The following is a 23,454-nucleotide window of genomic DNA, read 5'->3' as shown; positions in this document are numbered from 1 at the left end:
AAAAGTAAAAGAACTACAAAATCACTGAGATGGAGTGCCAGCTGGAGCAACCCTTGTAGAAATCACAGTATTGCCGGCCCACAGACAGTAAAAGGTTTTTCTTCATCTCCCTATTGATTGAACCCTATTGACAGGATCCTACAGACTACATCTAAATCCCACTAACACATCAGCAGGTGGACCTAGAAGAAAACAAATCTGGCTCAGCCCAAATTGAACCAGAGACTGAAGAAGTTCAAGATGCTTTTGCTCACTCTTTCTTTTCCCACTTTCAACATTTTTAGCTGTTTTTCATTCATAGAAACAAAAAAAAAAAAAGGAACAAAAAAACAAAAAAAGGAACAAATATCCACCACTAAATTGACCTTCCAGATGCTCAGTTCCAGTCTTGATCCAGCTTTTATGAGAAAGATTACAGAGCTTTGAGAAAGCAGGTTTTTAATGAAAAGGCTTGTGCAATGACATCTTTAAGCCAGGCTCTGGAAAAAAACTCTGAGTTGCACATTTCAGCAGAAACGCATCTGTTGTCACACTACAAAATGTAAGAGGTGCCATCCTTCAGCCTGCTTATTCAAGAAATGCAATGAAAGGAAAAAGACTCATCAACATTAATATCTCCAACAGGGAATACTCAGTGTCCAGGAATGTGATAGGTCCAGCCGATTTTAACCCCAACAGGGAACTAAAGCAGAAAATTATATAAATTTTAACAATCGTTAGAGTAATGTGGCTTCAGAAGCACAAGGAAAAACCTCTATTGGACTTGCTTTGGGGCCTTAGCAGTTGGAAAAGATACCCAAATCATTCATGTTCATTCAATTATATATCACTGATTTATACAATTGCCCACCAAAAATGGTTTCTGACAATTTTCACTTGGGCAAACATGACAGCACTGCTCCCCATCCGTGCTCTTTCCCTCACTGCCTCCCCTGGCTTCCGAGAGATTTACTGCTCTACTGACACAAGTTTTTCAAAATCCACGGTACACAGCATGGAAGCTGTAAGGGCTCTTAATTCGTTTGGCAAAACCCATTAAGATTTTGTGAGTGCTGTAGAAGTTTAAGAGCCCTCCCGAGGCGGCGATGGCTCAGAGGACGACAAACGGCCGCGGCTGTTGTCACCAGCGGAGGCTGCTCGTGGCTGCACTGAGGGAAGGCTCTTAAAAGCAGAGTCAGACTGGATTGATTCTTGACTTTGCCACACACTTTGGGTGACCTTGAGCTTCTGAGCTTCCATGAGACTGAGGGAGGGTGGCACAGATCAGGATTACAGCTGCCAGCAGCCTCATCGTTCACAAATAAATATTGTGTGCTCTGCTCATTTCCAAAACCCAAACCAAAGGCTGGTCCAGCTCCAGTGAGGGAATTTGCTCTCAGAGAAAAGCTCTGATCTGAATGCAAACTTTAGGATCATTGCGGCCACAACTCTCCATAAAACAAAAACTTCTGGGTCTGGATATAAAAAACAAGTAAAGATCATCCCAGTACCAAGACTTTTCCAACCCTGCTGGCAAGGAACCTTTATTTAGACCACTGGACAGGTATAGATGGTGGGTTCATCTGTTACTCAAATAAATCAATTTTGGAAACCTTTTTAATTCCTACGAAGCATTCCTAAATCATCTGTGCACCCATCAGCAGAAATTCATTATGACAATTTGCTTCAAATTGGAAAAAAAGTAAATGAAGGTTCCAGAGAAACATGGGACAATTAGCATTTCCTCAGCTCCCTTCTCATTTTAATCTGCCTGGATACTTCAAACTTTCCAGAGAATGAGAAACAGCACAAAATGGAACATTAATTCTAGTGCTTGCTGCAAGATAGAACACACTTCAGTGTTCCTTGCATGCTGAAAGAGCTCTGCATTTTAACTTGTTTGATGCCTAAATTAAACCCAGTAAAATATTCCTTGGTTTATAAAGCAGTATTAATTAACAAAGTGCCTGATTTCCTTTCTATGAGTAGGTTAAAACCAACAGATTTTAAGGGAACGTTTCTTCAGTTTTGCTCCTGACTAGACACTGAAAACTGATAATGCAACTCTCTCATTACCAGCTAGAACAAGAATGTTCAGAGCAGGGACACCAGCATGGAAAGGAATCATCAATGTTTTAATTACATGCAGTAGACTTAGATCACCCATGCTTTGGGTGCTGCCAAGTTTCCAGGCCCTGGTGACAGATGTGGAGTATTTAAAGAGTTTATTGAAGTGGGTCAATATACTGTCCAGAGAGAAACAAGAATTTATTACAGTTTATAAAAAGATTGGTGATGCCCTATATCTTTCTGAAAATTTTCCTGAATAAAGACTGTAGTTTGAAGGATCTCTGAGTTTCATGGCCATGAACACAAAAGTCTAATCTGTGTGAAGGTTTTAAAGAGATGTTCAGTACCAGTAAGGCTGCACAGTGTGCAGAGAAATTTAAATATTCCAAAGCCTTGTACAAGTGAGAGAGAAACTGCAGTGATCTCCCCTCTCCCATCTCATATTTTTCTGAAGCAGAAGAATTAGCCTCATCCAGATTGAGATGATTTTCTTCCTAAAGACATCAGTGTCCTAAAGGTTTACAAAAAATCAGTAACTATCTACTGGAAAGTTTGCCAGACAGAATCCTCAGTTAAATATATGATGTGGTTTCTACCTACTAGACAGAAGACCACATCACATTTCATTTTGGATAAACCTGCTATTAAAATGGCAATTCTTTTGACAGAGCAGGGATGGAGACTGTTTACCACAGAGACGCCTCAAAGTCCCCTCCAGGACACAGCAGACAAGTGTGCTCTGAGGTTTTGTGCCTCAGAAAGGTTCAGTCAGCACTGAAAAGGAAAGCCCACGAGTCAACAGAAAATTTGGTTTCTCTCAGTTGCCAGTTCTTTGGACTCTGCAAACACAAATATTCCCTACAGAAAAGAAGTGCATGAAAGAAAGATACTGTGGGCTGCCTGGAGTTGTTGCTTCCATACCACCCACCATACTAACTCTCAAAAATAGGACTGCATTAAAGTAATCCCTACACATTTCCTTTACGTAATGGTGGTTGGGCACAGGTACCCACATGTCCACTCCTCTTCCATGGCATCCTGTTTTAAATTACAACCACCTGATGTTAATTTTCAGCCCTTGCAATTACTGAACAATTTCTGTGTTTTATAGAAGTTGCAGCAGGAATATTCCTCTTGGGGTGAATCAATGTCAGTGTATGCCAAGAAAGAGGTTGTTTTACAGGAGATAGCTACTCTTTCTTTTTTTTTTTTTTTCTGCCTCATAGAGAGTCATTAATTCCGTGGGTGATTCTAATATTAAGTGTATATGCATGTGGTAAGTGGGTGGCAAAGACAGTTATTGATTATTATATGGACATATCTGCCAGAGCTCATGCCAGTGTAATTAGAAATCCATGGCAATGAATATTGGAGTATGCACAAAGCTTAATAGCAGCTTTTGGAACGGCATAGCAGAGCAGATATCCATGGAGAGGGAAGATCTCAGCTCACAAAAGACAGGATATGGAACAACCAGCAGCAGAGCAATGCAGTGTAATTGGGCTGGTTTTGTAACATACATGTACTGCTTATTTGTTTCGATAGAATTGATGCAAAACTTTGTAGGGGTTTGGATGTGCATCATCCCAAATCTTCCCCTTGAGGAACAGTCTATAAAGATAATGGGGCAAATTAAATCTATGAGAGTTCATCCCTCCTCATGCAAGAGAAATGAAGATCCACTACCCTTAGAAGAAAGGGCTTTGATGCACTGGACACTAAAGTTTGGGCCAGAGATGATTTTCTGACAGTTCTGGGCTACATCTGCTTAGAAGGTTCTTGTTTTGTTAAAAATTTCCCAGCTTGCCAATCTCCTTTGCTACGGGGAACAATTTATACATTGTCTTGCTGTGATTGTGGAATTAGAGATGCCACCAACAAGCTCAGGAAGGAATTGTTTTGCTATTCCTACACCCTATCAACATATGTTCCCACTTGCCCTTTAAATTAAATTACATTTCAGACACTGAGGTGAGAACATACACATGGAAGAGTCGTGTGAAGGATAAACACCCTTGGACAACAGCTTGGACTGTAACAGCTCTGGAATCTCTTCACTGGAGAGCAAAAATGAGTCTTGAAAAAGGAACTCAAAGAGTTCTTTAGGAAACAAATCCTTCCTACAGACGTTTCTCCTCTACAGAAATTACGTTGCACAGAAATCCTCAAAGTTACTAAATCCTTCTGAGAACCACTAATGACCTCCAGTATCCACTGCTTTTGGCAGATGTTCAGGGTACAAAGCATCTCACAAGGATTTTACCTTGAATCATTCACCAGAATGAAGCATCTAAATTAAGCAAACCAAAATTAATTTACTGTGCTGCAGTCTGCAGCAGCCATCTCATGAGACAGAATCCAAGCTCCCAAGAAAGAGCTGGGAATGCAGCATTTGGAAACCCTCAGGGCACATCAGCAGGGCCCAGCAAGGTACAAAGAGCAAGATTTGCAAATTAAAATGCTTAAATTATTAGTAAATATCCAAGTACATGCAGTGGCCATGAACCTCATGGTTGATATTCTAATGAACTTGGAATTGGAATATGAGCAATTGCCTCAATATTGGGGATAGAAAGCTTGAACAAAGAACAGAGTTGGCTACAGTGAGATTTGCACTGGATAAAAAACTCTTGTGAGCATGGCATGGAATTCTATATATCCAGCAGTGAAGAACTATGTAAATCCAGGTGAAACTGTGCAGGCACAAGGTTTTAGCCCTGCTAAATCCACTTTCTAAAACTTCAGCATTCATATTCTAAAACAGTAAATTCTACTTGTCTCTGTCACTTGTAAAACGCATACTATTACCCAGCAAAGAACATCACAAAACATCCATCTTTGGATGGAAAATTGCTTTTCCCCATTGTTTTTGGTTTTGGTTGGTTCCTCTTTTTTTTTTTTTTTTTGAAAATCTCTCCACTGGGTTTTCATTTAAAAACAAATAGGGAAATGAGAGTGGCAAATGTTTTTCTTTTTTTACAATAGGGAATTTAATTAAAAAAGGGAAAACTGTATTTTTACTGCAAATATACATATATATTATAACTTCACTGAGGGCATGAAAACTGTCTTGAAATTTGGTGCAGGAGAAAAGAAAGCAAGCATGACTAGCTCCTGTATTTGTAAAATGTTCTGAAATCCATGGAGACTGAGCCATATCCTGACAGCCTCCTTCCCACTCTGTGTCACGTAGAGGGCCCTGAGCACGAGCAAGGCCAGGAGTCTCTATCAGAAAATTACAAATGGCTCCATGTGCAATTTTAATTAATGAACTGGTGACCTGATGATGTAGATTTCAGGAAACACCAGCTGGTAAAACTCTGTACAACAAACTGAGGCCAAGCAACTGGAAAATCACTGACAGCACAGTGTCTTTTAGTGACAGCTTCAGCAAAGAAATCCTTCTACTTTAAAAAGAAGCACAAAAGCAAGTGTTTAAATAAAACGTATGAGAGAAACATCTTCATTATCAGTCTTTCTCTCACAGGAAATATTCCTTTTCTGCTATGCTGAGTTGAATTGTATTAGTACCAATGTAAGAAATCACTTCAAAGTAGTTAAACACAAGAATGAGTTAAGGCTGATCAAAGTCTTCACAGAGAAGAAAAGTGAGCCTGAAAACACCAGAGCTGGGGTTGTGCCAGCACTAATAGCAGAGCTGTAGGATTGTTTAGGGTGGAAAAGACTCTCCAGATGATTGAATCCAACCTTCCAGCCACCACTGCCCCATGTCCCCAAGTGCCACCTGGCTTTCAAATCCCTCCTGGGATGGCGACTCCACCGCTGCTCGGGGCAGCCTGTTACAATTTCCTGGTCTTCCATTTTTAAACTCAAATACTGTTATTTCTGAGTAGATCAATTTTAAATGTGAGTGCAATGTATTAAACTTAAAAGTGGAGTTTAAATTATTAAAATGATTTCTATTAGCTTCAAATGCCCTGGCTCCATTTAAGCAAACGAATTAAGGACATGCTTAAGTACATTTCTATTGAGTTAAGCTGTGTAGCAAATGCCTTCCCTGCAGGCCTACTGAAGCCAAAAGCATGGAATCATATGCAAAATTTGGGGATAGACTTAACTCCTCGGTTTTAGTAGAGGTGCAACACTGAATTTGAGATTAATCTTGGGCCCAGGATTACATTTCATATGAACAAGTAAGTACCTGCATGGCTTTGTTTTGGGTTTGCCCTTAGCAGTGTAAAATACTGTCAGTAAGGAAAAAAAAAATTCAAAATCCTTTCCAAGTATTTACAGAAAGGTAAATTCCAGGAATGATGAATGAGGTGGTACCAGAGGCAAACAGACCCCAAAGCAGGGGAGAAGAGAAACCCCACAAACACTGGATCATTCCATTCTCTGTCACAGCATAATAAACACCTTGCTCTTCCAGGCTATAATTCACCAGATTCAAGATTAGGTCATCTAAGAATCCCTGTGTGACACAAATAGAAAAACAAGTCAGCAGCAGAAATGTAATGATTAATTTTACATGTAGCAAAGAGATTTGCCTGTTCAACTCCCCTCGACAGCAGATTTTTTATTTTTAATTTTTTTTTCTTTTTAGTCTACAACTGACACAGTGCTGCTGCTGACCTGAAATGGGGTGGTCAGGGGGAATGAGTATCACTTATAAGGAGGTTCCACTGCCCATGGGTACTAAACCAGCAGCAAAACTATCCTGCAAAACCAAATCAAACAATCAGGGCAAAATTTAAAAATGCGCAGAAAAGCATGAAGTTAAATGATCATTTACAGCAGCACCAAGTCTGCTCTAGTCCCAGAACCTGCATATTTATTGGTGGCTGTGATATGGCTGAATGTGAGACTCTCAAGGACAAGCAGACTCAGGGCACAGCTCAGGTCAGCTGGATCAAACCAAAATGATGCTGTTTGTACCAGCTGGAAGGAGTGCACCATGGAACACATATTCCAATTGATAAGCAGTGATGATACTCTTAGAAGCTGGAACAATTGTGGAGTCATAGGACTAGTAAGTGAAAGAAAATGTTGTATAATTTAGGGAAATGCTTTATATAATGTCACAATCCCAATGAATATTTGCAGGGAACAAGAGCAACAGGCCTAACCCCGTACCTGACCACAAGGATGGGAAAATCCCACTAATAAAAGGTCAGGAGAAAGGGAAAGTTTTGTAGGCCGTGACACTCTACAGACTCCTATTTGTGAAAACTTCTCAGTATTGAAGACTTTTAAGTTTCTTTGGCTTGATTAAACAATACAATCATACAATTAACATTAATTACTAATACTACTGTCTATTGTGAGTAGATACTGTGCTTGCTCACAGGCAGCATGAGGCATGTGAATATTCTTTCTCTTTCACTTAACATTCTGCTCATTTCTGTTCTGAAAATTCTTTTCCTGAGATCAAATCAGATTTTCCTGAGATCAAACCAGATTCATTTTTCCTGTGATCAAATCAAATCCATTCAATTTTATAAAGTTTATGAAGGTGGAGTCCTTGATTCCAATTGAATCCAAGGGAGCCCCACATTCCCAGAAGCAGGCTTGCTTTAAATTTGTAATTTTTATCATGTGCTATAAAATAAATGCCAGGATGATGGAGAGCTGCTTTTCTAGGTCAAACAGTTGTAGAAGAGTCAGGGAGAGGCTGGAGGGGCAATGCCTGTTCAATCAAGAAAGTTCACTAATGATTTCTAAAATGTCTTAATTGCTTCAGCACAATCTACAGGCATCCCTTTCATGCCTCAGACAGGACAAGTAACTGAGTCTAATATTTCAGAATTAGCAACTTGCTGAAGTAACCAGACTATAATCTTCCTAGTCATGGGTTAGAATTTTTGAGGTCTCATCAGCACACCACAGCTTCTTTCTTTAAGTGTTTTGTGTAACTGCAGGCTTATCTTCAAAGAGCAGATGTATGAACTATCATTTTTGATTAAAGCCATCCAGTCGGAATTAAAAAAAAAAATCATCTGTTCACTGCAGTTAGAATCATCTATTTTAAATACATTTACATATTCCCTTAGCTGTCCAACTATTTTTTTCCTCACTCTCCCTTCTTTTTGCAGCTTGGAATCCTGCCACATTTATATTTTGTACTAACTACTCAGGGTCCTAATTAGCAGAAATGGGATGTCAGCAGGGTACCAGGCAGCACGGGAGGGGTTTTGCTTCATTGGGAAGATGTGCAGCATGTGGCATGGATCAGAATCTCTGCAGCCCATGCAGAGAACAGCATGACGTGAATTGCAGAGCAAGGTAAATGGGAGAATTTGGGTATCTTGGAAATCTGTGAATTGACAAAAGGTACCAACTCACATGTTTTAGCTGTAGACAAAATGAAGGGGGTTTTGCCAGCAATAAGGCAAATTATTCCAAAGTTTAGTATTTCAGCATGTAACAGACTAAAAAATAATCTGCAGTTTCTGAACTCACGCTGTTTGGCACAGCCCAGTCCCAACGACATCTAGGACTGGATAAAAATAAGAGATCTGGATGTAACAACAGATATCACACATTTTTCAATACATATATAAATATATATAGATATATATATATAAAAATTTGCTTATTATAACTAGCCTTCCAGTTTAAAGTCTGTTCTGTTACCAGAATTTGTTTTATTTCATCTTCTGCTAGTTTGTTATTCCTCACATCTGCTCAGCACATCCTGCCCAGCTCCTGAAGGGAGCTCAGGAGGCCTCCTCTGGCTGATGTTGAAGGACAGAAGTGGCACAATCAGGGAGTCTGAGTGCATTGCACAAGCCACAGCATTTCACCAGGGGCTTTCTGCAGCATTTCTACTTAAGCTGTGCTTTCAGGAGAGCATCTGGTCTTGCAGCAACAGCTCTGAGAGAGAGGTTGTGTCAGTGGTAAATTGCCTTCATAGTCTGTGAGTAGATGCTGATTTTCAGTTGGTCATAGGCACTAAAAAGCTGTTTTTTCACAAGTTTAAATGGAAGGTATTTGTCAAAATATCCAGACTCAGTGGAAAACTGAGTGAATTTTACCACTGGTCAGACTGATGGCTTTGCTGCAATTTGCTCATACACACTCTCAAAGGGAAATCTAATCCTTGGAATTACAAGTATGGCCCTTTGAAGTAGGAAAAGTGGTGCTGTCAATGGCTTTTGAATGGAATGTTGAGCATCACTCACTAATGAAGCAAGAGTTACCATAATGTTTGGTAATGATAATTCTTAATATGCTAACTGTATATCCAGTATTAAAATCTTATCTAAGCACTGGAAGGCACTAAAAGGTGTCAGACTACAGGGCTGAGGCTTTAATCTGTGATGAGGTCTGGTTTTATTGTAGATACAAGAGGAAAAGGAAGAGAAGACAGGATTCTGCTGACAGTAAACAGTAAGAATATTTTTTCTTTGCTTTTGAAAAGTTTTGGGTTTGCTTTAAATTCTCTCACCTTCATTTTTCCCTTTTTTGCTCTCTAACTGCAGAGTTTATGAAGTGACAGAGGTTAGACTGGCACTGAAAAGGGAAAGGAACTACAAAATAACTTACACTCACTCTTCCTTTGTATTCAGGGAAAAATAAAAAGTCAGTGGGAGGGGAGAAGCAAAACTCAAAGCAGAAAAAAATACCAAAATATTGAAATAAACCCCTCAAAAATTAACAAATTAGAAGAGACTTCACAGTTTTGAACACATGACCCTTTTCCCAGTGTTATTTGAGAAAATGCCAAAAGTGCTATTCCACCTCTGATGCTGGAGTGTCCTTGGCTTCAGGCTGCCAGAACACCAGGAGGAAGGTGTTACATCTGAGCAGGGCTCACAGTTCGAGTGCACAAGGGTGGGGAATGAGTCATGTGGGTCACAACTATGAGGGAAAGATATTAATGAACACTCGGAAGCCACAGGGTTTTAATTAAAAATTCCAAATGACATGAAAGCCAAGATTTATCGACCTGAAGCACAGACATTACTCAGCAGAAAGGATTTATTTGACCCATTTGTGCTGGGCTTGCTTCATCACTTCTCCCTGGAATTGTGCTGGCAGGATATTGTTATCCCCGACCACAGAATTCCTGGTGATGGGGGGTGGTGATGAAACACTGCTCTGTGTCTGCTGTATTTACATTCAGTACCATCAGCCAGGTGGGTTGCAAAATAACAATACAGATACCTAAAAAGGTTCTGTGGTCTGTTTATTACTTTCTTCCTAGTGACTGTGGACACAGTAAAAAAAAAAAAAAAAAGCAAGGCATAAAGATTTCTCTGATTAGAAACTGAATATTCTGATAAGAGCTCGTGGGCAGTTGTTTTTATCTGCCCAGTAGGATGCAGCTCCCAGCACTGAATAATCTCAGGCACCCTCCCTGTTTCCTGATCATTTTGTAGGAGGTCAGATACTATTTTGCTGTCATTGCTCTGCATTACAGCAAAGCTGAAATATCTTTGGATTTTTTCATGGAAAAGTTAGTCTGTGGCAAAGGAAACATGTCCTTGCCAGTGTGGAATAATCCTCTGAATGACTAAATAGTTACAGAGAGTAAAAACAGACAAAGCCAAGTAAAGACAGTCTGCAGGTTGCCCTCTCCTCTGAGCTGGGGAGTGAAGGAATAAAGCTGACCAAAAGCACCGTGGCCAGTGACAGCTCTGGCAATGCCCCACAGGCTCTCAGGGCCAGCTGAGGACTGGGTGGAGGGAAACTTCTCAGAGCCAGTGAAACATTGCAAACGTGAGGCTTTGACCAAAAGGTGGGCAAGAAGAATTTGCTATGGATTAGCAACTCCAGCATAAACTGTCTTTCTTGGAACAATTCCTTGACAATTGCTGTTTTTCCCAGGAAAAAGAAATCTCTGGGCTCTGCTCTGGGAGGACACAGTGAATCAAGAGCACAGGCACTTGATCCTGGAAGAGTCAGCCCAGTGCCTTTCCTGTGCAAGTGGAGTTCTTTCAGTTAATGTTACACTGCAGGCAAACCACAGAGCTTAAGGAAGAGAGAGAACAGGTCATTGCACTTATTCTCTTTTTTATAGAAGTAAAAGCACAGTGCTGCAAGGTGTTCGACACCCCTGATGCAAAGCAGAACAAGTTAAGTGAACATCTTACAAGAAGTGTTGGTGTCTGCAGTGCTGATTTCATCCAGGGCTCTGTCTCCTGCCCCAGGGTGTGAATAACTCTGAGCAGCATCCATGTACTGCTCCTGCAGCATCACCAGCTCTGTTCTGTGCACTGCTGTGACAGGGGCTGTGGGACAAGGTGACCAAAGGCAAAGCTGACCCTAAAAGTTGTTGTTCCCCTTAACTATTGCACAAAACTGTTTTATCAATAGGTTACATCCAGAATTATCCATATGCTTTAACTCTGTACCTTAAGGATCTGTCTCATTAGCACAACACAATGTTAGCATATTAACCATACTCCAGCAGACTGGGACTATTTATTACTGAGAGAACTCCTACCAGAAACCTTGGAATTTTTACAATACATTTTTGTCCATACTTTTTGGAGCAATAATAATGTAATGCCATACTCCCTCCCCAAATAGCTGCAGGGTCCCTTTTAATGAATAGGAACAAACAAACTATCCAGCTAAGCCTAGAAACATGACCCCTATCAAAAGCAAAATCAAACAATACCCTGAAACAATCTACATATACAAAGAACAAACTTTTCTTGTTCTTCCAAAGATTAACTCAGCAGGTATTTGGCATTCAAAAAATTCTACAACAACAGAAATGATTCTGTGTTTGAAGAGGGTTTTTTTTAGAATTATTGTTGCAATTATTTGGAAAAAATTTTAAAAGAGAAAAGGTTTGAGAAAACATTTTTGAAATATTAATCTAGGTAACATTCTGTACAGGCAGTACTCCTGTGCTCTCTCTCAATGACAATTTGTAAAGTCTGTTATGTTTTTTATGTAAAACTTTTTCAAATCTCTTGGCCATCCACTACCAGCTCCTGCTCAACATTCATTGTTCAGTTAACAATGGCGGCATTTTCCATTTCTCCACAGAATAGTATCTGGTGACCCTGCACTGTTCTGGGCATGGAAGAAACTACACTTCTTTAGCCAATTTTATGGGAGGAGATGGAATGGCAACAAAAATATTAAATAACCTGGTCATCCCTTTCAGACATGGAGTTTCAAAGCAAATATCTGCAAAATTTCCAACTTTCTATTAATAGAAAATTCAGCCTCCATGTCAGTAATTTCCAACAGAAGGGTTTTATTTGGCTTATTATTAATATTATGGATATTAATATTTTCACTAGGAAACCTGAAATGACTGCTCATCTCAGTTCAGATCCAAATGATCCCAGCCCTTCCTGTGAGAGAACCTTTCTCTGTCTGCCATGGGCAACTGCTCCCATTCCCTTCACCACTTTGATCCACCAGAATCTGGGATTTTTAATTCTGTTCTAAAGCCTGTACTGCTCATGGGTGCTCCTGAGTAACAGGATGAATATGTCTTCAGCTTAAATTGGGGGGCTCGTTCTGTAGAGGATTTATTGATTTGAAACCAATCCAAACATGAGTCACCGTGCAGAAATGTCACACGGAGATCCTTACTTGCAATCTTACAAAGCGCTGAGGGCCCTCGAGTGTTGCAAACACCCCTGGAGCGAGTTCCTTGGGCACAGTCCCGATGAGCTGAGCTGCGGCCGGGGCGGCTCCAGCTGCGCCGGGAGCTGAGCCTGGCTGGGAGCGCTGCCCCGGCCCTGGGCAGGGGAGCGCTGCCGCCTCCCGACCGCTGCGAGCCCTGCACGGAGCTGCGAGACGGGACAGCCTGGGACACGGGACAGCCTGGGATATGGGATAGTCTGGGACACGGGATAGTCTGGGATATGGGATAGTCTGGGATATGGGACAGCCTGGGACACGGGACAGCCTGGGATATGGGATAGTCTGGGATAGGGGACAGCCTGGGATAGGGGACAGCCTGGGATAGGGGACAGCCTGGGATAGGGGACAGCCTGGGATATGGGATAGTCTGGGATAGGGGATAGTCTGGGATAGGGGACAGCCTGGGATATGGGATAGTCTGGGACACGGGATAGTCTGGGATATGGGATAGTCTGGGATATGGGACAGCCTGGGACACGGGACAGCCTGGGATATGGGATAGTCTGGGACACGGGATAGTCTGGGATATGGGATAGTCTGGGATATGGGACAGCCTGGGACACGGGACAGCCTGGGATAGGGGATAGTCTGGGATAGGGGACAGCCTGGGATATGGGACAGCCTGGGACACGGGACAGCCTGGGATAGGGGATAGTCTGGGATAGGGGACAGCCTGGGATATGGGACAGACTGGGACACGGCACAGCCTGGGACACGGGACAGCCTGGGATATGGGATAGTCTGGGATAGGGGACAGTCTGGGACACGGGATAGTCTGAGATATGAGACAGCCTGGGATAGGGGACAGCCTGGGACACGGGACAGTCTGGGATATGGGACAGCCTGGAATATGGGACAGACTGGGACACGGGACAGTCTGGGATATGGGACAGACTGGGGTATGGGACAGCCTGGGACACGGGACAGTCTGGGATATGGGACAGACTGGGGTATGGGACAGCCTGGGACACGGGACAGTCTGGGATATGGGACAGACTGGGATAGGGGACAGCCTGGGACACGGGACAGCCTGGGACATGGGATAGTCTGGGACACGGGACAGTCTGGGATATGGGACAGTCTGGGATATGGGATAGTCTGGGACACGGCACAGCCTGGGATATGGGACAGCCTGGGATATGGGACAACCTGGGACAAGGGGCTGCTTCAAGGGCATCCTCAGTCTATGGGGATAAATGAAGGGTGGTGATAAGAGTTGATCACTCAAAGTAAGCATTTGTATTTTTACCATTCAGTTGAAAAGAGAAATGCTCAGTCACAGAGTGTAGAGCTGCTCCTTTAGCACAGGAGTGATGTGCACACCTGCACCACTCCTAGACCATCCCTACATCACCCCTACACCATTCCTAGACCATCCCTACATCCACACACAGCACTGCTTGAGCACCAGGAGCATCCTCCCCATCTAGAGCCAGCAGAGCAAGCTGGCAGTGCAGGGTGAGTACCACAGGGCACAGGGTTCCTCATGGACAAGACACTTCAGTCACACAGGTAAATCCTGCTCTGACCCACAGCCACCAACCAGAGGTAGTTTAAAATTATTTTATACCAATTTTGAACTCAGCTTTGCCTTCTGTCTATGTCATTAGCCCGGGCTGTGCATTTTTTAGCTCTGTGACTCTGACACACTGTCTGAACACTGCTACAGGAGGGATGGAGCAGTTGCAGTTCTCGAGCTTGAAGCTGATCACTGAAACACAGAGGCCTGTCATTCCTGAACACAGAAGGTGAAAGAGTAACTAATTCTTCCTGGCTGATTGTCTTTCCATTCCCAGCCTCCTAATTACTTCTCTGCCTTGGTTGCCATTCAACTCCACTTGATTAGGCTGTTGTAAAGAGCAGCTATGGCAAAGGAGCATATGAGGTAGGACCCTCCTCAGAAAGCTGCAGGTGATGCATTTTCTGATTGCACAGACTCACGTTACTTTACCCGCAGATGCAAAGACTATTTTGGATGTCGAAAATATTCAGCATCTGCTTCAGTTTTGGAAGGATAAAGTATTTTTTTTTTCCTTAGTTACCAGAGCACACTACTAAGCATATGTCTTTCTCTCATTAATGTGAGGAGATTTTGTGTTGGTTCCAGTGCCCAACTGTCCGGTGTGATTAGAACTGCCAAAAACAGTAACCCAGGAAATTTCATTTTCCACAATATTTTAGCTCTGGCTGACTCAGTAGAATCCCAGCAGTGAGCTGTGAGCAATGATATATGAAGTGAAAAATGTTTGCCCTCCTTCCCAAGCCTCTCTGCACTCTGCATAAACCACTCACAGCCCATGCTGAGGTCATGGGCTCTGCTGTCAGACCCAGCTCCAAAGGAGATGCTCCCTGCCTGTTTGCCAGGTGGTTTTGATACCACTGTGGCTTGATAGAAAGCAAATTTCCATCTCAGGAGAAGTTCTCCCTATTGCCAATATTACTTTCAGATCAGAACTTCCCATGAGATAATACAAAAAGACTGGCTTGAGGCCCAGAGTTCAGCATAATTTGCCTTAAATTTGTGTTTGCTTAGTTCATGTTATAAGGAAATAGTTTTGTATCTAGTCACTGCATACTATGTAGAGCAGCCCTGAAAGGAGCCTCAAATGCCATATTCCAAGGGAAGTAGAAAGGCTATAACAAAGTTTGTCTGGCAGTTGGAAAGTTGGTGAGTAATGTGAAAGTGTGCCTGGAACAGGAAACAATGCAGTTTACTGTAGTGGGATCTGTGCTCAGAGATCCTTCTGAAAGCTGCTCATGTGGAAAGAATGAAAAACTAGAGCAAGGCAGGCAGGTAGAGTTCATAACAAGCCATAACAGGCTTTCATCGATGGCTTTAGCAGCTTTTCACTGCTCAGATGCTATTTCTGCATCCAGAGGTTAGGATATAATGGGATGTGCAGATGCATAGATATTTTCCCTTCTTTTGACTGACGGATTTGAAGAATATGAACCACAAGCTCTGTGCCATAAATGGGAAAGGCAGTTCTTCAAGCTTTCATGAAAAGTTGCTTAAATTATTAGTTTCAGCAGTAAAATGTTGGCTATATTTATGTTTAGAGAAGAAAAAGTTGGGTAAAAACTTTCCAACAACTATACAGACTCTGAAAAGTTTTTCTGTTTCCTCCCTCCCCCCTCTGGCATGGCTCTATTTGCTAAATATGCTGTAAGTTTATTTTTTACTCTTAAAATCACACAAGAAGGTCACCAATTAAACTACTCTTCCCATATGGAATTAAGTAGAAGCAGATTAGTAGTTAAAGCAGAGACTCTCTTGTGGGTCTTCTCTAGATCTTAATGGATTACTATTTTAATATTTGAAGTTTACTCTGAGTATCCAGTTTAGCTGGAAAAGAAGTCACAGACCTCACAGGGTTTTCAAATTTGTCTGTGCTTTTTATTTCTCTTCTTTGAGGACACTGCAATCCTGTTTATTCAAAGGTCACTGTGCTGAAAGCAATATCTGCAGATAACAAGAAATCCTGAAGACAGTCACAGAAGGTAGAAAAATATGAGTTCCATAACCCTTCACCTCTCTTCCTTTTTTGGTCTGTCTATTGGTTTTGCAGATGAAAACAGAGGGAATTCTATTGTCTTGAGTTTGCCTGTGCAAAATAAATTAAATTTTATTCTTGGTTCCCTCCCCCTCTCAAAAGAACACACTAGATTCTTCAAGAAGGCTTTGGGTTTGTTAACCCTTCCATGGCTCCTGCATCCTCAGCAATCTCTGTTCTCTACTTTCCAGTCAAATAAAAATTTCCACACATTTTAAGTGAAAGCACTGTGAGTAGGAGGAAATATCCTCCAATGGTAAAGAAGCACATTTATACCCTCTCAAATGTTTTGATTAGATCATAATTCAAAATAAGATTTGAGTCTCACAAAACCACTGATCTATTAAAAAACTCCTCCAAGATATATTCTTCCATGGCAAACACGGAGCACTTGTGTACATGGCTGGAAAGAAAACCTGAGTCCCCAGAGTCCCAGCTTCTACAGCTCAAGGCTGTTCCAGTGGTGTCTGATGTCAGGAGGACATCACTACACAGGAATTAGCCAAGGGGGTCGACTTGTTGGCATCACTTCTTTTCCAGAGAAATGTCCCCCATGGTGTGACAGTGACCTGAGGGCAGCCAACAGCGCCCACAGTGCCTGGGACAGAGGTGCCACTGAAATCAAACAGGTCAGCAGGACACAAGGTGACAACACCCAGCTGCCGCATTCCAGATTTTTCTTTTTGACTCTTGGAAGGAGTTTCAGGAAGGGGGCAGGTGAGGTGGCCATAGCAACCAAGCAAGGCCCTGCTGTGAGGGTTCTGTGACCTCCCTTGGGCTGTGCAGGTATAGGAACAGATCCATACAGTGTGCACAGAAATGTGTATATAGGTACATCTGCAATATCTTTTCTGGGATTGCTCTCTTCTCAAATTCTGTAAACGTTACATAATCCTCCTGGAGCAGAATCCTACTGAAAAGAAATGTAAGGAAAACTGTCTATCCCTTCAGAAAGAACAGTGAAGATTTACAGACAGTGCACACTGGTAAACTTTTTCCATTCATTACACCAACAAAAACGTTTCAAGAGAAGTAAAATTTCAGCAAGCACAGAGCTTGGAAAGCAGAACACAGGAAGCTGACACGTGCAGCCAATTCAGCCAGCGGAAACTGGACATTAACATCTTCAGACTGGATCTGGGGCCCACAGCTGATCATGTACAATTCAATAGCCTTGGTAACCTGCAGATTTCCAGTGGAAGCCAAAATCTCATCTTTGGAATTCAAGCAGAACAAAAGCTGTTCTACTGACAAGAAACACGTGGAGATTGACCATAATCTCATCTTGAGGCAGCCTTTTTTTAGGTGTATCTGTCCCACAGCCTCCTCTGAGGTCTTTAGACACACCAGGATTTCCTTTGAACTGCAGAAAAAGGGCTGCAGCCAGGCTCACCCTGCAGAGGGATGTGGCACTCTTCCTCTCCAACCAAGGACTGATCTTCACCACTTCTGTGAAGGACAAGCTCCCAGGCAAATCCCTAGAGCAACCTGCATTTTTTCCATTAAGCCTTTGTCAAATGAGAACATTGATTTTCTAGGAAAGAGTCTGCTTTCGTAAAACATTTTTGTTATTTCATCACAAAGTAAACAAACATGGTCTAAAAAAGTGAATTATCTTGTGTTCCTTGGCAATTTTTCAGCCAAAACAATTCATAAGGTTTTCAGTTTTTGACCTTGCAAGAAAAGCCTCATTTTCCCACGTGAAGGAAACCCTTTCCCAGTTGTTGCTAAACTCATCAGTTAAGTAGCAAATAATTAATCTGTAAAAGGCTAGCCTGGAAAATGTGGGTCTGCTGCTGACAGGGGCGGGGGTCCTGGAGAGGGGGAACACGGAACACACCAAGGTCCTCACTGCCTCTCCCATCTTGGGACCAGCTTGCCAGGGGCTCTGATGAGAATGCACAAGAACAAAGGGCAGCACGTGTGGCCGCCCTTTATTCCTGTGAAGGGAAGGTTCTCCCTACAGGCATGGGGATTCCTGAGGCCAGAGCAGGAGCAGCACAGGCTCTGGGCTGCCCTCACACCCCAGCACAGCACAAACCTCCTGCTCCTTGGAACTGAGGCTTGTAACACAATGGGTAGTACACAGGTTCAGCTCTAAAGTTACTAAAATGATAAACACCTGTCTATCTAATCACCAAAAATGCCAACTTATAGCACCTATTAAAGCTCTTTTTAATGCAAACATCTCCCATTTTTAGCTTGAGACAAGAAGCCTGCTGCAATTCTGTAACCCAGCCAAACCCCTGCCTCTTTCTTCCATTTGCTCTCTCTCGCCCTTCCTTCCTTTTCCCACCCACATATTATTTACTCAGAATACGACCTAATTACAGTTTGTGCTTATCTGAACGACCTGCACTCCTCCATTTCAGCTAAGGGGGATCTGAATGAGGATGGACAAAGGACCTTGCTTGTGAGAGAGGGAAAAAGGGATTGTTAGACTTGGTGGAATAATGAGCAGAACCCCTGGGGGAAGGTACCAGAGGAAAAGCAGTACCTCCTTGAGACTTGGATCTAAGGCTCTCACTGCAGGTCTGGAGCACAGCTTATTGTTTCAGCCAAAGTCAGTTTCTCCTCTATTAAACTCAGTTGGGGTTTTTCCTGGCCTAATCTCACCCACACTGAAGTAAGTGGTGATTTTGCTGGAAGCGATGCCGTGTCCTTTGTTGCTAACCATAATGACAGTGCTTGCTGTGTTTCTAGCCAAGATGCTGAAGAAACTCCAGAGAATTTTTTTTTTCTCCCTGTAGTCTCATAGAACTAGTTTTACTTTTCTCTTTTTTTAGGACAAATTGAAAGAAACAAGCAGAGCACAACACCGGAAAGTGGATGAAGAAACAAAGCCCTGCCTTTGAAAGAGATCTCTGTGAATCTCTGGCACATAGCAGCAAAAGGGAGGAAATGGGAGGCTAAGAAGGACAGAGCATCTGCTCACATTGTGGCTGCACTCTCCATCCAAACATCAGGCTCTGCAAGGCCAGAGCTCAAGTTCTGACTGTGAATATCTTGGCTCGTGTCAATGCTCTTCCTGCACCCACCTGACTTCAGCTGGATTTTTGCCACTGACTTCTTTGGGGGTAGCATTACCAAAATCTGCACTGGTTTAGTGTTAATACCTAAGGATTAATAAAAATTATCCCTAGGACATACTGGAGCAAGTGAATTGAGTAAAACATGAGTTAATGTGCTGGCTAACATGTTTTCCAGCAGCTGGCCTCCAGCAAACAGCTAAAGGTCCTCACTTGGTAATCAAAGGTGCTGCTGTGCTGAGAAGTTCTGGCCACCACCAAATCCTACAGCAGCTTGGTCAGCAGCCCTCTGGGATTCCTGCCAGGTAGGGAAACACCTGCATTTGCACAAGGGTTTATTTGTCACATGGGTCAATCAGATAAACTGATGAATAACCAAGGAAGCCTGTCTGTGCTGCATCCATCTCATTGATCACTCCTCTCACACAGACCTCTGCACAACTGGGACAGGGTTATCCTTGCATCTGAAATATTACTCAGTGCAAGAGTCCCAAGAGATTTTTACCTTATGGAAATGTAAGGAAATGTGAACTGCCCAGAAAAATTTCAATTTGGAGCCTTATGGTGCACCAGAAAGCTGACTGCACAGAGCTGGAAAAAGTTAAAGAACAATTGGAGATGATACAACTGAAACTCAACCCAATGGGAAAAAGGACAGGAGAGGCCACTGGGAATAAGTGAGGATGTGAAGATTAGCACCAGCTAATGTAGAAGTTTTTCAAACATAAACAGTCTGGGAAGGAGGCAGACTGGGGAGAGCTTGTCTGAAAAAAAAAAACAACCCAGCCTGAGGCTGGAGCAAGTTAAAAGAATAGTTAGAAGACAAAAGCAGATATAGAACTGCTGATAGCAGCCCTGCACTATGAAAAAGTTCTATTTTTGCAAGCTAAAGGTAATGGGTAAGAGCAGGAGAGCCTCATGCCTGGCCTGACCACCAGAGCTGTTCCAAAGAGATGGGAAACATCTGCGTGGTAGGGACAGTCATTTACAGGGATATCTGCCTGGATGCAATTTGAGACATATTAAATGTTGTTTGTCAGGTTTAGTGTGACAGCCTAATCTATTATGTGAGTCAGGATAGCTTTATTGGTGAAGGATGACTTGGCTGTAGAAATCTTGGGAGTTTCCATCCACACAGCTGCCATGACAAAATGGGAGAAATGCAGTGGACAGGAAATAATAAGGACTCAATCCTGCCTTCACTGATATTTATGCAGCTGAGCTGAAATCCACAGGCTCTTTGTCTCTCATAAAATGTTTGGGGTATTTCCCCCAGTAATCCTTCAACAGGCTGACATGGAGTTACCTTCTCAGACCAAGGAAGTGCAAAGGAGAATTTTGTTCACTGATCTGTTATGAACACATAAACAAGGGAAGAATTTGGCAGGTGGCATTTTGCGTTACACTTTACTGGAAAGAGTCATGAGTTGAAGAGAAAAATGATGCTTTAGGGAATTAAGTGTTTCAACACACAAGTGTTGTCTAAGAAACTGAAATTAGCTGCACCACCAAGTCTTTATGGCCAGGACAGGCATCTCCCAACTTTCTTCTTCATCAGTCACAGCACCTGTGCTGGTGCTTTACAGGCTCTTGACATCTGTGGGAAGATTCCCACTGATGTCATTGTGCCTTGGATCGTTTCCAACAGACTTTTTTACCTTTCCAGCCCAGGTAAAATCAGAAGTTTTGCACTCCATGAATTCTCACAGATTTTATAAAATACCACAGATTCTGAGATAAACTCATCCGTTATCAGGAATTCTGAATGGGTTAAATAAAAATATCAAATGAAGATGTTTGTGTGTACTGACAGCACTAACACTGCCAATATGAGGACAGACAGAAAACACAGAATCAGAGATATTCTGGTCTTTTGGAAGAATGAGACAGAAAACTGAAAGTGCTGTTTTCCTGGGGCAATGATCTAAGCTAGAAAGGTTCATTAAATTAATCAGCTATTCAATTTATTCCTTCAGAGAAAGGAAGATTTAGAGTGCTATAATATGAAAATCTTTGTCTGTCCAGTCTATGGCAGTTATAAAATCAAGAAATAAGAAGGATGTGATAAGAATAAGACAGAAGGAATCAAGGGAATTATATTGTTGCCATATACAAGGCTGTGATTCATTCTTCTGGAGAAGGCTAAGCCAAATTCAGTTCCAAGTCACACTGGTACCACTTCTTTGTCCCCAAAAGCTTTCAGTACTATAAAAAATGTGGAATCTGTTTCTGGGTGATTTTAATTTTTTTTTTTTTGAAGAAAGTTTATTTCAGTTGTGCAAAAGATGTCACATGAAGCTAATAAGAGAATTCCGTGAATTAGGAGTATTTGTTGTGAGAAAATGCTTGATCATGCAGGTAAGAATTTTTCCAATGGATCAGAAACACAGCTAAACCCAAAGTGATTTCTTGAGATAAAAAAAATAATATGCTCATGAAGTTCCCTCTTCTGTTGGCTTGTCTGAGAGTGCATCCTAGAAAAGTGAAGAGTTTTGCAGTAAAACAGAAACGTGAAACTCACAGCAAGGTTTGCTAAAGTTTCCAATAGGTCTGCTAGTTTCCAGCACAGCAGGAACAAACACAGCAGCATTATCAGGAAAAACCTGCAGGGCTGTGGGATGTAATCACAGACACTCTGCCCTACAGGACTCACTCAGGACCAAGCACTGCAAAACCTCCAGTTTCTGGCTGGCTTCTGCAAGGGGTAACAAGCCAATATACAGCTTTTCCAGTCTGTAATGAATAACCTGCATTGTCTGTTCCTTCTTTATAAGCATTCAAATTGCAACAAATGGTTCTGATAACAATTACAGCACTTCTTTATTTACAGAAACATATATATAAATCCTGTAATTATCTCTGGACTTGTTGAAAATGCACAAGCTGATCAGGAAAACTGGCACTATATTGTTTGTTAAAGTAAAAGAAGAATATCTGTTCATCCTGCTGGATCCATTTAGAGTTAAGTTCTCTGATCTCGTGCTTGGAATGTGATGCCATCCTTTGTCCAAGGAACACAGGGAAAGCCACTGAGCTTTAGAGAAATCAGATGCATGAGTAAGGCAAGAAGTGGAGGAGATATGCACAAAGCCAAATATTTGTGAGGAAATTTTCAAGGAAGGAGAAAGCACTGTGTCAGTCACACACAGGAATGGATGGAAGGCAGGAGTGAAGGGGCAGGAATAAATCCAAATTCTTCCTGAGACTCTTGGAACACAAATTTTAGTGAAAAGGGTTTATTTGGAACATGGATGAGCCTCAACACCTCAGCATCTAGTGAGTTATATGCCCTCTTAAGCCCTCAAATCAGCACTGAAGGGATACACAGGTTTATGCAGACTTTCTGCAGCCTGACTCTGCATCACAGTCCAGACTACAAGGCAAACATTCTGTCAAGCAGTAACATTTCTCCAGAGCAGGGTTGTTCCAGCAGAACTCAGCTGGATCAGAGCATGAGTCAGTTCAAGTTGAGATTCCATGATTTTTCAAAAAGAAGAGGGTTTGTTCCCTACATTAAATATTCAGTGGCTGGATATTACCTCCTTGCACAGTGAGACAACCCAGTGAGGTGTTCTCTGCGTTTTGTCATGTGCCATTTATAGAATACAGGAAATGGTGCTTAGGCTCCTAGAAATGCTGGAACATGGAATCACTTGCCATGAGCTGCACCATTGCCCTTCTTTTCTGCACCTTGGCTGGCAGGGGAGAGGTGTTGTAAAGAGAAAAGGAAAGAGTGAACAGTGTGACTTTCCTCCAGCTGGGGAAAGAAGCAGAAGGTGCTGAATTAAACAAACATCTGCCCTGGCGAACAGCAAACAATGTGTTTGTCTAGTGAACTGAGCAAAGAGGACTTGGAAGTCAGAGAGAGGGGAGGATGAGACAGAGGAAGCCAAGAGGACCATTTTGCCAAATGACTTTTTTCATGCTCCAGCAGTCTTTGTTGTAATTACAAGGATCTCTAGGGAACTGAGCAGTCTCGATCTTCAGTGCTTTAGAACATTGCCAATAAGATACAAAAATTGCTAACACAGTGAAAACATTCGTATGCAATGGAGTTTGGGTTTTTGCTGGGTTTGTTTTTTTTCTTTTTTAACCAGCTAAATGTCTATTATGCAAAAGAAAAGTCTGCTATAAGTTCTTTCATAACACAGAGTACATGCACATCAAAAGAGCCAATTAACAGTGTCCATTCAAAGGTGAGGCACAGCCATTAACAGGGAAGGTTTTCCTGCCAACACATCCCAAGC

General features: G+C 42.2%; 1 long non-coding RNA gene across 1 annotated transcript in view; it reads right to left on the bottom strand.

The window, feature by feature from the left end:
• The window catches only part of LOC136564060 (uncharacterized), a 188,430-nt gene that overhangs the window by 95,174 nt on the left and 69,802 nt on the right, over positions 1-23,454 (bottom strand). The gene's annotated exons all lie outside the window — the stretch shown is intronic.

Source organism: Molothrus aeneus, chromosome 17 (genome assembly GCF_037042795.1).
Source record: "Molothrus aeneus isolate 106 chromosome 17, BPBGC_Maene_1.0, whole genome shotgun sequence".
Taxonomy (NCBI): Eukaryota; Metazoa; Chordata; class Aves; order Passeriformes; family Icteridae; genus Molothrus; species Molothrus aeneus.
Note: the sequence above shows the minus strand (reverse complement) of the source record. Positions and strands in the feature narration are given on the sequence as shown.